The sequence below is a fragment of the Lonchura striata genome, unplaced genomic scaffold (genome assembly GCF_046129695.1).
Source record: "Lonchura striata isolate bLonStr1 unplaced genomic scaffold, bLonStr1.mat Scaffold_92, whole genome shotgun sequence".
NCBI classification, from domain to species: Eukaryota; Metazoa; Chordata; class Aves; order Passeriformes; family Estrildidae; genus Lonchura; species Lonchura striata.
In genome coordinates, this window is record NW_027461191.1 from 489,189 (window position 1) to 502,971 (window position 13,783).

General features: G+C 46.3%; 1 protein-coding gene across 1 annotated transcript in view; it reads right to left on the reverse strand.

Moving 5' to 3' along the window:
- LOC144248828 (uncharacterized) overlaps nucleotides 1-13,783 on the reverse strand; it is a 472,843-nt gene that overhangs the window by 403,025 nt on the left and 56,035 nt on the right. The gene's annotated exons all lie outside the window — the stretch shown is intronic.

The following is a 13,783-nucleotide window of genomic DNA, read 5'->3' on the forward strand; positions in this document are numbered from 1 at the left end:
AAATGTCCCCAACCACAAATGTCCCCAAGCTCCCCAAACTTCCCTAATGTCCCCAAATGTCCCCAATGTCTCAATGTCCCCAAATGTTCCCAAATGTCCCCAGTGTCTCAAAGTCCTCCCATTGTCCCCAAGATGTCCCCAAATATTTCCAGAATAAACGGGGGGGGGGGGGGGGGGGGGGGGGGTGACATCCCCGCAAACCGATGCATCCTGAGTGGGGATCGGGGACATTTGGGGACATCTGCAGACATTTGGGGAGATTTTGGGATGTTGGGGAGTTTGGGGACATTTAGGGAGGTTTGGGGACAATTGGGGAATGTTGGGGCATTTGGGGACTTTGGAGACATTTGGGGACATTTGGGGAGGTTTGGGGACATTTGGGAACATTTGGGGACATTGGGGACACTGGTGGGGTTGGTGGCACTGGAGGAGTTTGTTCCAGTTTGGATTTTAAGGTTCTTTTTTAAAGCATTGATTAAAAAACCCAAAGCACGAATTTAAAGTCGTTAAAGAACCAATTACCCAGCTCCAATTGTTCACTGAATTTTTTTAAAAAAGCAATTTTAAAAAAGTTCTGTTTCCCATTTTATTGATTTTTCAGCAAATCTTTATTTTTGTCATGGGAGAGAGAAGGGCAAAAAAAGGAGAAAAAAATGGGGAAAAAAGGAAAAAAAAGGAGATTTCCATTCCCATTGTTCCTTCATCTCCACACATCCAAATCAATAGCAGGGAGTTATCAATAATCAATAGCAGGGAGTTATAAATAATCAATAGCAGATTATCATAAATCAATGGCAGGGAGTTATCAATAGTCAATAGCAGCGCATCATTCAATCTGCATTTTTCACAATATTACAAAGAAATCAATCAAATATTCATGATTGATTATTGGTTATTAATTAATAACCATTACAAAGAAATTGATTCAGTATCAATAATTCATTGATTATTAACTAATCAATATTACAGAGAAAGCAATCCAATATTGTCCAAGACTGAAAAATAAAACAAATATTTTCCTGTTACCATCCGAGTAGGAGTTGCCTTAGGGCAGTTTTCCTTATCTGCTGTTAATGGCCCCATCAATGCCTGGCCACATGACTCAGAGATAACACCATCCAGGAGGAGGAGGTGATTAAGGACACACCTTGTGACTCATAATGACCCATTGTGAGATGCTCTGCCCAAGGGGAGGAGCTAGGCATTCCCACCTGGATAAAACTGGGGATTTCTAGGCAGAGGGGAGCCTTTTCACAGGTTCTCTGAGAAGACACAGCAACTACATCTGCCATCCCAAGAGGACTGCAGCTGCTCCAATCTGGACTGCTACCAGCACACTGGCCAGGTTGTATTCTGACTTTGTCAGTAGTCTTTCCCTTTGTATTATTGCATGTAGTTTTGTCCTTTTCACTTTTCCCAATAAATTGTATTTCTGACTTGGAGTCTCTCACTGGTTTTGCTTTCAAACCAGAACACCTCCCTGGAGGGCTCTTGTTATAAATTTACGCCACAACGGATCATAATCCAATTAGAATTTTATTAATTACAGCAAGTAGGATATGAGCAAAGACAGCACTGGGCGGCGGGGGAGTTTCTGCTCCCTCTCTGCCGCGCCGATTCATTCAAACAGCCCTCCTTTTTATCCCGTTCCTTCAATGAATTCCCGAGGGGTCTCCTTTGTTTAAGCTTGCAGTTTCCTTTTGTTTACGTAAGCAGTCTGTGAGTAATTGGGGTTATCTTTATCTTGTATCGTCAGTCCCCAGGTGTAAGTGTTTGGTTTCCTTATCTTGCAAATGTTGTGTCCGCAGGCTATTTGCGTATCCTCGTTTCCTAATCAATACCTTAGTCTGTAAGCAGTCTGTATTTTCTCACCCTCTGTTTCCTATCCTCAGTCTGTGATTTCTCACAAATCCGTTTCCTAACTTTTATATATATCTTAATAAACAATACCTCAGTCTGTGGTTTCCCACAAATACCCCCATTTTCTTGTTTTATCCCATTATTGTTTATTAGACGCTGATTTCACCCTCGGCATTGCAAATAAACCTTTTTCCACAATCCCAACATTTATCATAGCACTCACAAGGTAATACTTCACAATTACAATAGGCGTAGCCCCCACGTGGCACAACACATTCACAAAAATCTTCATCTTCATCAATAGATGCACTTTTATATTTTGCCCCTGACCTCGTAGTTAAAACAAGTAGTTTAGCTATGTCAAATTGTTTTTTACCATCATGTAAAATACAGCGTAATATACAAGGCCCAAATATAAGTCCCAGAATCAATATAATCAGTGGTCCTGCTAAGGCAGATAACAAAGTGGTTAGCCAAGGTGAAACATTAAACCAATTTTCATACCATGACCTGCCCGCCTCTCGATCTTTTTTACGTTGATTTAACCTTTTCCGGAGTTCAGACATAGTATCCTGGACTACTCCTGTATGGTCAGCAAAAGAACAACATTCTTCATTGAGAGCTATACATAATCCTCCTTCTTTTAGGAATAACAGATCTAATCCCCTTCTATTTTGCAGTACTACTTCTGATAAAGACTTTACTGAAGTGGCTAAATTTTGGATAGATTGTTCTATTTTCGCTAAATCTTCACTACAGCCATCTGTAAACTTTGTAGTTCCTGACTTTTTACTAGGGAGGCTATGCCTGTACCTGTTCCAACTCCACCCGCTATCAGCAGTGTAGCTAAGGTTACCACCGTAATTGGTTCTCGTTTTTGTATATTCAGGTCCCCTTCAAAGTGGCGTAACACCTCCTCAGAGGTGTGATAGATCAGACGAAGAACTATAATCACCTGTACGCAAAACTGAGATTGATCAAACACTTTTAGGGATAGGCAAGGCGTTACTCCGGTGTCTGAACAAACTAATTTAGCTCCTGGTGCTGGGATAGCCCATTTGTCATTTCTCTTCTTGTGTCTCTCTATAGTTTTTGTAGTGATTATTGTTGTTTGGTTACACAGAGGCTGATAATCTTTGGGCACTGTACTGATGCATTTTCCTTGACCTGTTACTAATTGAATAGTAATTCCTTGCGTATGGTTTTTTTGGTCATTCCATGGACATTCTCATGGGTTTGAACCACTAGACCATTGAATCTTATCTGGTTTTCCAATTGCCTCAAAATATGGTGGTCTAACATTATAACATAACAAACACTCCTTAGTTATATTTGGTTTGCTTTCATTAAGGGCACGATAAGAGGCTTGCATTAAATCCCATAAAGGGTCTTTGGATTTTGACGCTCCTGAATCCCTAACTGTCACCCTGTCATTAGTTATTTGATCTGTTACTGATAGGGAGCTTGGATGAGTGGTTATAACACTTGTGGGGACAGTCTTTTTTGTAGGGGAAGTGGGTAAATTCAATACTTTATTCGGCCCAACAGGGAGTGAATCATGTGGTATTTTAACTTTTCTTATGAGAAAGTGCCCTCCCAAGTCTTTAGGAATTCCTCCATAGACCCATATTCCCCATGTTCATCCCACTAACCACTTGTCTTCTAGGGGATGTAATACTTGAAATTTGATGTAGGTACAGACTTCCTTGTCACGTGAAGCTACATAATCTACGTTACGCAGACCTGTAAGATCTACACCTGTTTGTTCAGGCACACATTCGTTAGGAGTCCAGGTTGCTTTTATATATTTATCAGGAGCCTTTATCGACCAGCCCGAGGCTATTGTTTCACATCCCCAATAACCACAATAATAATGTCCGGGATAATTACAGTAAAACGGTCCAGAGGCCGGGCATATATAAAATGGAGGTCCTTTTTCAGTGTATTGGTATTAAATCACAAAGTTTTACTATGAATTCAGGTGGACCTGGGTTGCTAAAAGTGGCTATTGTTCTCGTTCCTTCCCAAGATATTAGTTCCCATTTAAATGGTTCATGAGGATTTCCCCCTTCTGCCTGGGTTATTATCAATATCAAGACTAACGGTATACCAGGAAAAAGGGTGTCTGTCAATTTTGCCAATTTAAGTAGATTTTTACCAATCCTGGGGAAGTTCGGCCGTTGCTGCCTCTGCGTCCCATTGTCCTGGTTCTTTTCTCCACAGTTTGTTCCTCTTCTGCCTCGCCCATTGACTCGGTTGCGTCAAGTCACGGGGGGTATCATCTTCTCGGCAGCAAGGGAATTCTTCAGGAGAGCAACTGTTTCGGGATTTCTGCCTCTTTATATAGGCTTCCCACTTTGCAGCTTGAACTAATGGGGCAAAGCAAGACACAGTTAGTACTTCCCCTCTACACTTTATAGCCAAGATTTCAACCACAAAGGGGACTGGTTTGTTGGAATGGTAACAATAATATTGAAGGTATCCACCTTCACAGTGTGTTCACCATTTATCCTGGCATACCTTATACCTAAAACAAGCAAAATAGATAACAATTGCAGTTTATATCATTACCACGAATTCGTATATTTAGAGTACATATATTATTTACATCAGCATACCTTCTAGATTCACTATGGTGTGGCTACATATGTCTAGCAATTTCCTTCAACACACTTTGTACGCTTCCATATATAATAGATAAAAAAAGAAATAATTATAGCATATATAAACAGCAATACACACTTGATACCAAAAGGTAATGCAGCAAAAAAATCAAATAACGTCTTTATCATTATGTTATCTTTTCAGGGTTATCTTGGTGTCACCTGGGGTGCTGATTACTTTCCAGTGGGGTCTCGTTACTGGGCCTTTAAGGCGGCTGGCATGAGTCCATCCACGCTCAGCAGTCCAGACGGCTGTTTCTGTTGTCAACAAAACAAGATAAGGTCCCTCCCAATTGGGCTTTAGGATTTCTTCCTTCCACACTTTAATCAATATCCAATCCCCAGGTTTAACGTTGTGCATTTTTAAGTCCAATGGGGGTCGTTGCACAATCAGTCCATGTTCCCAAAGCTGGTTACGATGTTTTGCTGATATTCTGTTAAGAGCTCTTCTAGGGCCTGTCCAAACAGATTAGGGGATTCAGTGAACCCTTGAGGGAGCACGGTCCATCTTAATTGCTGTCTCCAGCCCGTCTCTATGTCTTCCCATTCAAAGGCAAAATAATTACGGCATTCTTCTGCTAGTGGACAGACCCAAAAGGCATCCTTTAAATCAATCACACTATACCAGGAATTATGGGGTCCTAGTTTGCTTAGCAATGTGTATGGGTTTGCTACCACAGGGAACCGAGTAATAGTTCTTTTGTTTATTTCCCTCAGATCATGTACGAGCCAATATTTCCCATTAGGTTTCTTTACAGGCAAAATGGGGGTGTTAAAGGGTGACATACAAGGCTCTAAGATTCCTTGTGCCAATAATCAATCAATTTCTGGCTTCAATCCTCTTTGTCCTTCTAAGGATATGGGATATTGCCTTACCTTCACAGGTATGTGGGGTTCGGAAATTTGGATTTTGATCGGTGGCATTTCCAGTCTACTAATTGTGTCTGGAGAGTACCAGACATTGGGGTTAATTTGTTTTTGATCATGCACAGTCAAAGGATAAGCAGACACTGCCAACTCTTGATTTTTCACTTTAATTTCTAATTGCAATTCAATAATTAAGTCTCGTCCTAACAGGTTAAATTCTGCTTCAGGGACGAGCAAGAGTTCACCCATTCCAAATTTATTTTCAGTTTCGAATACCACATTTTTGATTTTGCTTACTTTAAAGGGTTCCCCTTTTGCCCCAATTACTTGTACTTTTTCAGGGGAAACTTTACATCCCTCAGGTATCTGCTTAATAGTTGATTTCTCAGCCCCAGTGTCTACCAAAAAGGTGAACTCTTGTTTATGGGGACCTATTTTTAATTTTATCAAGGGCTCATGACGACTCCGGTCCCCTAAGATATAGAGCCCCTGACTCCCCTATTCTGTTTTCAATATTCCCTCATCCCTGATCCTTTCTCTGCAATTCTTCCTTATATGTCCCTTCTTTCCACAGTAAAAACAACACCTCTGTTCCTTTTCTATTATTACATCCCCTTGTTTCATCCTAGCAGATCTGTGTTCACCAGTCCTTTGCGATCCTCTCTGACTGCTACTACCATCATTCTTACTTGTCGCTTGCTGGTCTCTTCTTCCCGCCTTACGTAGACTTTCTGAGCTTCCCTCAATAATTCATCTAACCATCTATTCTGCCAGTTCTCTAACTTTTCAATCTTCTTCCTGATATCTTCCCATGATTTTGCCACAAACTGAGTTTTGAGGAGCACTTGCCCTAAAGGGTCGTTTGGATTTACCCCAGAGTAAAGCTGAAGAGCTTTCCTTAGTCGTTCCAGCCACTCAGTAGGGCTTTTATCTTTCTTTTGCATTTCATTAAATGCTTTATTGATATTCTGCCCACGGGGTACTGCTTCTCTAATTCCCTGAATTACTATAGTTCTCAGGTCCTGCATATGAGTTCTATGCGCCGGATCCTGATTATTCCAATTAGGTCTTTGGAGTGGCCATTTAATATCTGCTTGAGGTCCCTGAGCATGTTGAGCATCCCACAGTCTCATTCCTGCTCGTCTAATCATATATCTTTCCTCGGTATTAAATAATTGACCAAGGATAGATTGCATCTCATCCCAAGTATAAAGGCTTGGTCCCAAAAATTGATCTAGTCTTTCTGCTACTCCGAGTGGGTCCTCAATTAAGCTTCCCATCTTGGTTCTTTTAAAATCTCGTAGGTCAGCCGAGTTTAAGGGGATGGAAATATATCCGATCACAGGCTGAGGTCCCCCCATGAGTATTTCCCTTAGGGGGTACATCTGAGCTTCCCCTCTTTGACTTCTAGTTACGCGTCTAGGAGGGGGGGGAGACCCTTGTTCTGACTCTGGTGAGGGAGTGGGTGCTCTGGGGACCTCTGGAGGGGCTGCAGGAACAGGAGGAGGAATGTAAGGAGGGAGGGTTAGAAGGGTTTTGTCTAACTCTTCCTTCTTTTTCTTATGTTTAGTTTTTATTTCATTCAGCGGATAAAGTCCAGCTCCCGGTCTTTCCAGCCACACTTCTGCATATTGTCTCTCCTCCGGGTTAAGGAGTTTTTTATTATTTACCCAGAGGTTTAACTGCTGTCTTACCCAATCTTTTTCTGACCCATAGACTGGCCAAAAGACATTTTTAGAAATCTTCTTCCCTCCCCATATCTTAGTACAATATTCTATCATTTTTTGCTTATCTTTCCCTAGGGTTCCAGGGAAATATCTCCAATTATCTAAGATATATGCCAGAGGGGTATCCTTAGGTACAGTGGGTACCCTTCCCATGGGAGTTGAAGGCTTGCTGCCCTTCGCCCCCATCTTCTGGAATATCCCCCCACACACACACGCACTCGCTTCTCTTGTTCCTGGCCCAGTCCCTCGCGGGAGATGGAAAATGCAGTACTTAAGAGTCCACACTTGCTTGGCTCAGTATATCGAACCTCTCATTCGTTATATTACAGGAAACCCAATCCCGCCCGAACGGAAAACCCATGAACAATTTCGCCGCGAACAATTTCACTCTGCGAATAATTTCACTACTCACGCGTCCTGCGTCTTCGTCCGGACTCTCATGCACAGAAATTTTATGGGATTTTACCGGTCTCTCCTTTGCTCATTATCCTAGGCTTTAGGTTCGTCGGTAAGGTTAGGGTAAGCTATTGGTCGCGGGACCGCGAAATGTCGCGGGGCGCCTCCCCGGAGGACCAAAGCCCACCGTTCCTTATCCGAGTCATGGCACCAGAAATTGTTATAAATTTACGCCACAACGGATCATAATCCAATTAGAATTTTATTAATTACAGCAAGTAGGATATGAGCAAAAGCAGCGCTGGACGGCCGGGGAGTCTCCGCTCCCTCTCTGCCGCGGCGATTCGTCTAAACAGCCTTCCTTTTATTCCATTCTTTCCATGAAGTTCTGAGGGGTCTCCTTTGTTTAAACTAATTCCTGGATTATCTTGCAATTTCCTTCTGTTTACGTAAGCAGTCTGTGAGTAATTGTGGTTATCTTTATCTTGTATCGTCAGTCCCCAGGTGTAAGTGTTTGTGGTTTTCTTATCTTGCAAATGTTGTGTCCGCAGGCTATTTGCGTATCCTCGTTTCCTAAACAATACCTTAGTCTGTAAGCAGTCTGTATTTTCTCACACTCCGTTTCCTATCCTCAGTCGGTGGTTTCTCACAAATCCGTTTCCTAACCTTTATATATATCTTAATAAACAATACCTCACTCTGTGGTTTCCCACAGCCCTAAGCTCCCTAAACCCCCTCAGACCCACCAAAGCCCCCTCAGATCCCTCATTCCCCCCAAACCCACCGCACACCCCCTATTTCCCGTCAATCCCCCCAAAATCCCCAATTTCTCCCCAGACCCGCCCCAAACCCCCCCAGCTCCCCCCGGCCCCCCCTCAGCTCCTCCTCAGCCGCGCTCCCCTCACAGTTTCCCGCCTCTGCCGCGCGCGGGCTCCCCAGCCAATAGCGGCGCGCCCCGTGCCAAGCCGACCAATCAGCGCGCGGCTCCCCTCGGCAGCGCCCGCCTCCCCGCGCCAGTGCCCCGTCACGGAAGGAGGAACTGATGCAGATTATCAAGGACAAATTGAAGTAATTTGGTTAAACAATAGTGAACAAGATTGGATTATCCAAACCCATGACAGGGTAGCACAATTATTGATATTGTCAGTGTTTAAAACAATTGGGAAAAAAGGAGATCCACCTCAAATCACTGCTGTTAGTGGAGATAAAGGGTTTGGATCCAGCAATGCTAATAATGGAGCCAGAGTGTGGGTCCAGAGGCCAAAGGGCCTCCCGAGGCAGCTGAAGAACAGCTCCTGGGAAGGACAGCAGTGTTTGTGGTTTTAGGGTGGAGACAGGTTCTTCTTATTTACCTTCTTCTTACCTCCTTCTTCATGGGTTTGGGTGATATTTTGTGATTGGACAGAAAAGTCCTCACTGCTGGCTTCGAGGGATCAGTTATTGGGTTAAAAGGGAAAATAATTTAGGTGTCATTCCTTGGTTGGGTAGTTTTAAAAGACCTTCTAACAAGAGATATTTGGCCATTTTGTGACTTGCTAATGAAAGACTGCACAACTCAGTTGTGAGCCTGAAACACTGATAAGAAACAAGAATTACCTGAGTCTGAACACAAACTATCATCTCAAGTACCTTCAATCCTGACCAGGACACAGGCAGAAAAAACAAGCAGAGCACCCACACCTAAGGCCTGGCAGTGTGACAACAGACCATTGGTGTCACTGATCCCCACAGTGTCACGATGGTCCCCTTGGCCCCACGAGGCTCTGAAGTGCCACAGAGGCCCTTTGGTTTCACAAGGCCTCAAAATGTAGGAATGGTCTCCATGGTCCCATGAGGCCCTGCTGGGTCACAATGGACCTTTGGTTCCAGGATGCCCCAGAGTGACACAATGGTGACACAATGGTTCCATTGGACCCTTCATCCCACGGAGACCCACAGTGTTCACTGCAGTCCCCTTGGTTCCATGAGGCCCTGCCATACTCTCATGGCCCTTTGATTCCAGTGGGTCCCACACTGTCAGAACAGTCTCCATGGTTCCATGAGGCCCCACAAAGTCACTGTGCTCCCCCTGGTTCCACAGGGCCCCACAGTTTCACAATGGACTCTTGGCTCCATGAGGTGCCACGCTGTGTCACAATGGCTCATGGTTCCATGAGGCCACACAGTTTAAAAATGCTCCCTTGGTTCCATGAGGCCTCGCTGTGTCACAATGGACTTGGAGTTCCATGAGCTTTCCTACTGCCAAAAACAGTCTCCCTGGTTCCACAGTGTCACCATGGTCCCGTTGTTCCATGAGGTTCCATGGCAGAACCTTGGTTCCATGGCCACCTTGGTTCCGTGTGACCTTGCAGTGTCACCATGGACCTGTGGTTCCACGAGGCCTTGCTGTGTCAGAATGGCCACTTGGTTCCAAGAGGTTTCTCAGGGTCACAATGGTCTCCTTGGATCCGTGGTATCACAGTGGGCCATTGGTTCAATGTGGCCCCAGTGTGCCAAAATGGATTTTGGCTCCATGGGGTTCCGCTGTGTCACCATGGACCCTTCGTTCCATGAGTTTGCACAGAGTCACAGCTGACTCCTGGGTTCTGTGAGGCCCCATGGCCACCAAATCTCTGAAATATCAGAACAAGACTCCTTAACACTAATTTGCTATTTAAGAGGGGATCATTTATTCAGGCCTTGGGTCTAGTGAGGGATAACTCCTAACCGTATGTGGACATGTAACTCTACCTGTGTGTTGCTTATACACAGTCGCTAAATGTGTATTACAATTTACCCATTGCCATAAAACCCACCCCAAGTTCCCAGTTTCAGTCCTTGCTTTTTGTATCACTGCACCCTTGAGCCAGATGTCTTCTACACTTCCAACTGTCCTTGCTGGAAAAGCAGCTCCTGCACACTCTGTTCCTGTGTTAAAAGTTCCCAGGCAAGGTAAAAATGGAATTAACCCTTTTGGTATCAGCCCAAGGCTTTGTGTGGCCAGGCAGGGGCAGCAGGAGGCAGAGCTGCCAGCAAAGGAAGGGCCAGCGAGGTGGGGCAGCCGGGGGTGACGACAGCCTGCAGGGACAGAGGCGCAGGGCAGGGACACCGTGGGACAGCCTGGGCTGCAGAGGGCACAGGGATGTGCAGCAGCTGCAAGGCCCTGACAGAGCCAACCTGTGCAGCCCTTTGGCCATGGCTGCTGGCCCTGGGCCTGAGGCCACGAGGGGACAAGTGACCCTTGCAGCCCTGGGGCCTCAGTGCCTCCTTGTCCCTGCTCAGCAGCCTGGCAGGGGCCACCCCATGGTCCTGCCCTTGGCACTGCACATCCCCACATGCCAGTGCCCATCCCGGGAAGAGCCCTGAGCAATGAGGGAGGGACAGGATCTGCCTTGCCAGGGGCTGGGGCTCAGGCCTGGGCTCTTTGCATTCCTGAAACACATCCAGGTTTGCTCAGCAGCAGAGACACCTTTCCCTTGCTTGTCCCCAGCTGTCATCACTGCCTCCAGTGTTCTGCTCTGACTGGAACCTGGGGACACTTTCTCAGTCCTGTCCCTCAGTGGGACCCATTAAAACTTCAAGAAACTTTGGAGTTTAAATTTAGCTTTGAGTTCTTGAGAAGTTTTTTGAAGACACTCTCAGGGACTGAGTCTGATGTAAACAACACCAAAGCCCTGAGAGGGTCATTAAAGTTTTCCTATTCCAGTTGTGGAGAAAGATTTCAAAGTGCTTGTAAGAAATACACATTCCTGTTTTAAAGGGTGTATTTTATTACATTTCTCTTTAGATCAGAGGTGATTGCAGCATTCTGTGACTGATATTGACCCAGGGTCTCCCCACAGGAGCTCTGGCCTGCTCAGAGAAGCTGTGCCCTGAGCTCTGGCCCAGCGTGGACAACCTTGCTCCACATTGCCCCAGCCCATCCTGTCTGTCCTCACTCACCTGGGACCTGCTGTGCCTGCAGAGCTGGCTGCACCCAGCCTAAGAGGGGCTTTCCCTTTTTCTATGTTTGAAGCAATCTAAAACTCCTGAGTTTCCCCATGAAAACAGACACCCTCCTCGGGTGTTTGCCAGACCAAGGTGCCATCAAAACCACTCCAGACCGGCCCTGGGCCAGCTGTGAGGGTGGATCATCAGCCCCAGCTGCACTGGGCACTGCAAGGGGCTGTGGCCATGGGCACTGCACTGACCCCACTGCTGGGTTTGGCTGCCACGGCAGCCCTGAGAAATTAAACTGTCCTTGGAAACACTGGGGAGGACTGGGACATACTGGGGAACACTGGGAATGCTGTGGGACACACTGGGACATACTGGGAGTGATCCTGTGGGGCAGTGGGACAGCCTGGGAACCTGAGGAACACTGAGGGGGAATCTGGGTGGGCTGGGATGGACTTGGGGGTACACTGGGACACACTGGGACATACTGGGAGTGAAACTGGGGGATACTGGGACAAACCAGGGACATTGCGGGGAAGACTGGGCAACACTGGGGCATATTGTGGATGACATTGGGAGGAACTGGGAGGGCCTGGGAATGAACTCAGGTGTATTGGGAGGGACTGGGCTGGGCTGGGAGGGACTGGAGGGGCACTGGGGTTTGTACTGGGCTGTACTGGGGATGAACTGGGCTGTACTGGGAGGGTCTTGAAGGGTTGAATGGGCTGTTCCCGCCCCCGCCGCCTCCCATTGGCCGAGGCTCCCGCCCATCATCATTGCCTCCAATCAGCGCCAGGGATCATGTCTTTGGGGGCGGTGCCTGGAGTCTGCGCCATCTTTTCTTTTGCCTACAACTCCCGTCATGCCCCGCAGCCCCATAGAGCCCCATTGGGGCCGGGACTACAACGCCCGTCATGCCCCGCGCTCCACAGAACCCCGGTACCGCCCCCATCTCTCCCGTCAGTGTCCCCCAGACCCTCCGGGATCCCCAAGTGCCCTCAGCGCCCATTCCGGACCCCCCAAAAGCGTCCTCGGATCCCCTGAGTGCTCCCAGCCCCACAGGTGCCCGGTACAGCCACTTCTGGGAATTCCTCTCCTCTCATCCCCCACGGCCCCAGAGCCCCTCAGAACACAGTTCCGCGCCTAAAATTCCTGCCGCGCCCTGCGCCCTGAGGAACCCGGTTAAATCTCCCCAAGCTCCCCCGAGTGCTCCCCGGACCCCGAAGGGCCCCAAATTCCCCTCGCTGACCTCCAGGGCCCCGGACCCCCGAGTGCTCCCCCGGACCCCGAACTGCCCCTCAGGATCCCTGAGTGCCCCTCCAAGCGCCCGCCCGGCTCCCCCAGGGGCCCCCAGACCCTCAAGTTCTCTCTGAATTCCCTCCCCAGACACAAAACTGCCCCAAATGTGCCCAGAAATGTCTCCGTGGGCCCCAGAGTGGCCGCTTTTACCCTGTCTGTGAAAATGATAAAAAATTATGACAAAGATAATAAAAATAAAGGAAATTAGAATAAAAAGGGCAAAATCAATAGCCAATAGTGGTCAATGAATTAATGAAGGGAATTGTGTTACTTAGAACCAATGACCAATCCGTTTTTGGTTGCAAAAAACATACAGAGATTTTTTTATAGAAGCATTAAGATGAAATGTTAAAATATAGAATAATATTTTTATGCATAAGCAAAATAAAATTTTAATTATTATTATCAAAAATCAATCAGTTTAATTAATTTAATTAAAAATTCACTTAATTTTAATTATGAAGAAAAATGCACAATTTTTAAAAAATGTTTTGGGATGTCAGTCCCAGGTGGGCAATATCAGGGGGTAAGGGGATGTGGTAAATGGATGTGATTCATGCTGAATAAGTTGTTGTCCTAGATTGCAAGGCAAGATGTATTCAATTGCCATCTGTTAGAGGTTGGTTCACTGCATTGTTTATTTTATCTTTTTATTTTCTTCCCTAATAAAGAACTGTTATTCCTGCTCCCATATTTTTGCCTGAGAGTCGCCCTTAACTTCAAATTTATAGCAATTTACAGGGAGGGGTCTGCATTTATTTTTTTCCCCATTTCAGGGAGGGTCCTGCCTTCCTTAGCAGACTCCTGTCTTTGCAAACCAAGACAGATTTTGGCACCCAACGTGCAGCTCGAGGGCACAGAAACAAAAAAGAGAATAACAGTTCTTGAGTAATCCAATTTCTGTGTGCTGCTACAGAAACCTCGTTCAGCGGCACCCTGTGCTCCAGCCTGCCCTGGTTTGGGTGGCACGGAACCGTGGCTGCATTTCTCCATTTGCAGGCCCTGATCTAAACACGGCTCCTACAGCCAAGGCTGCTGTGGCTGTTCTCCGGTTTG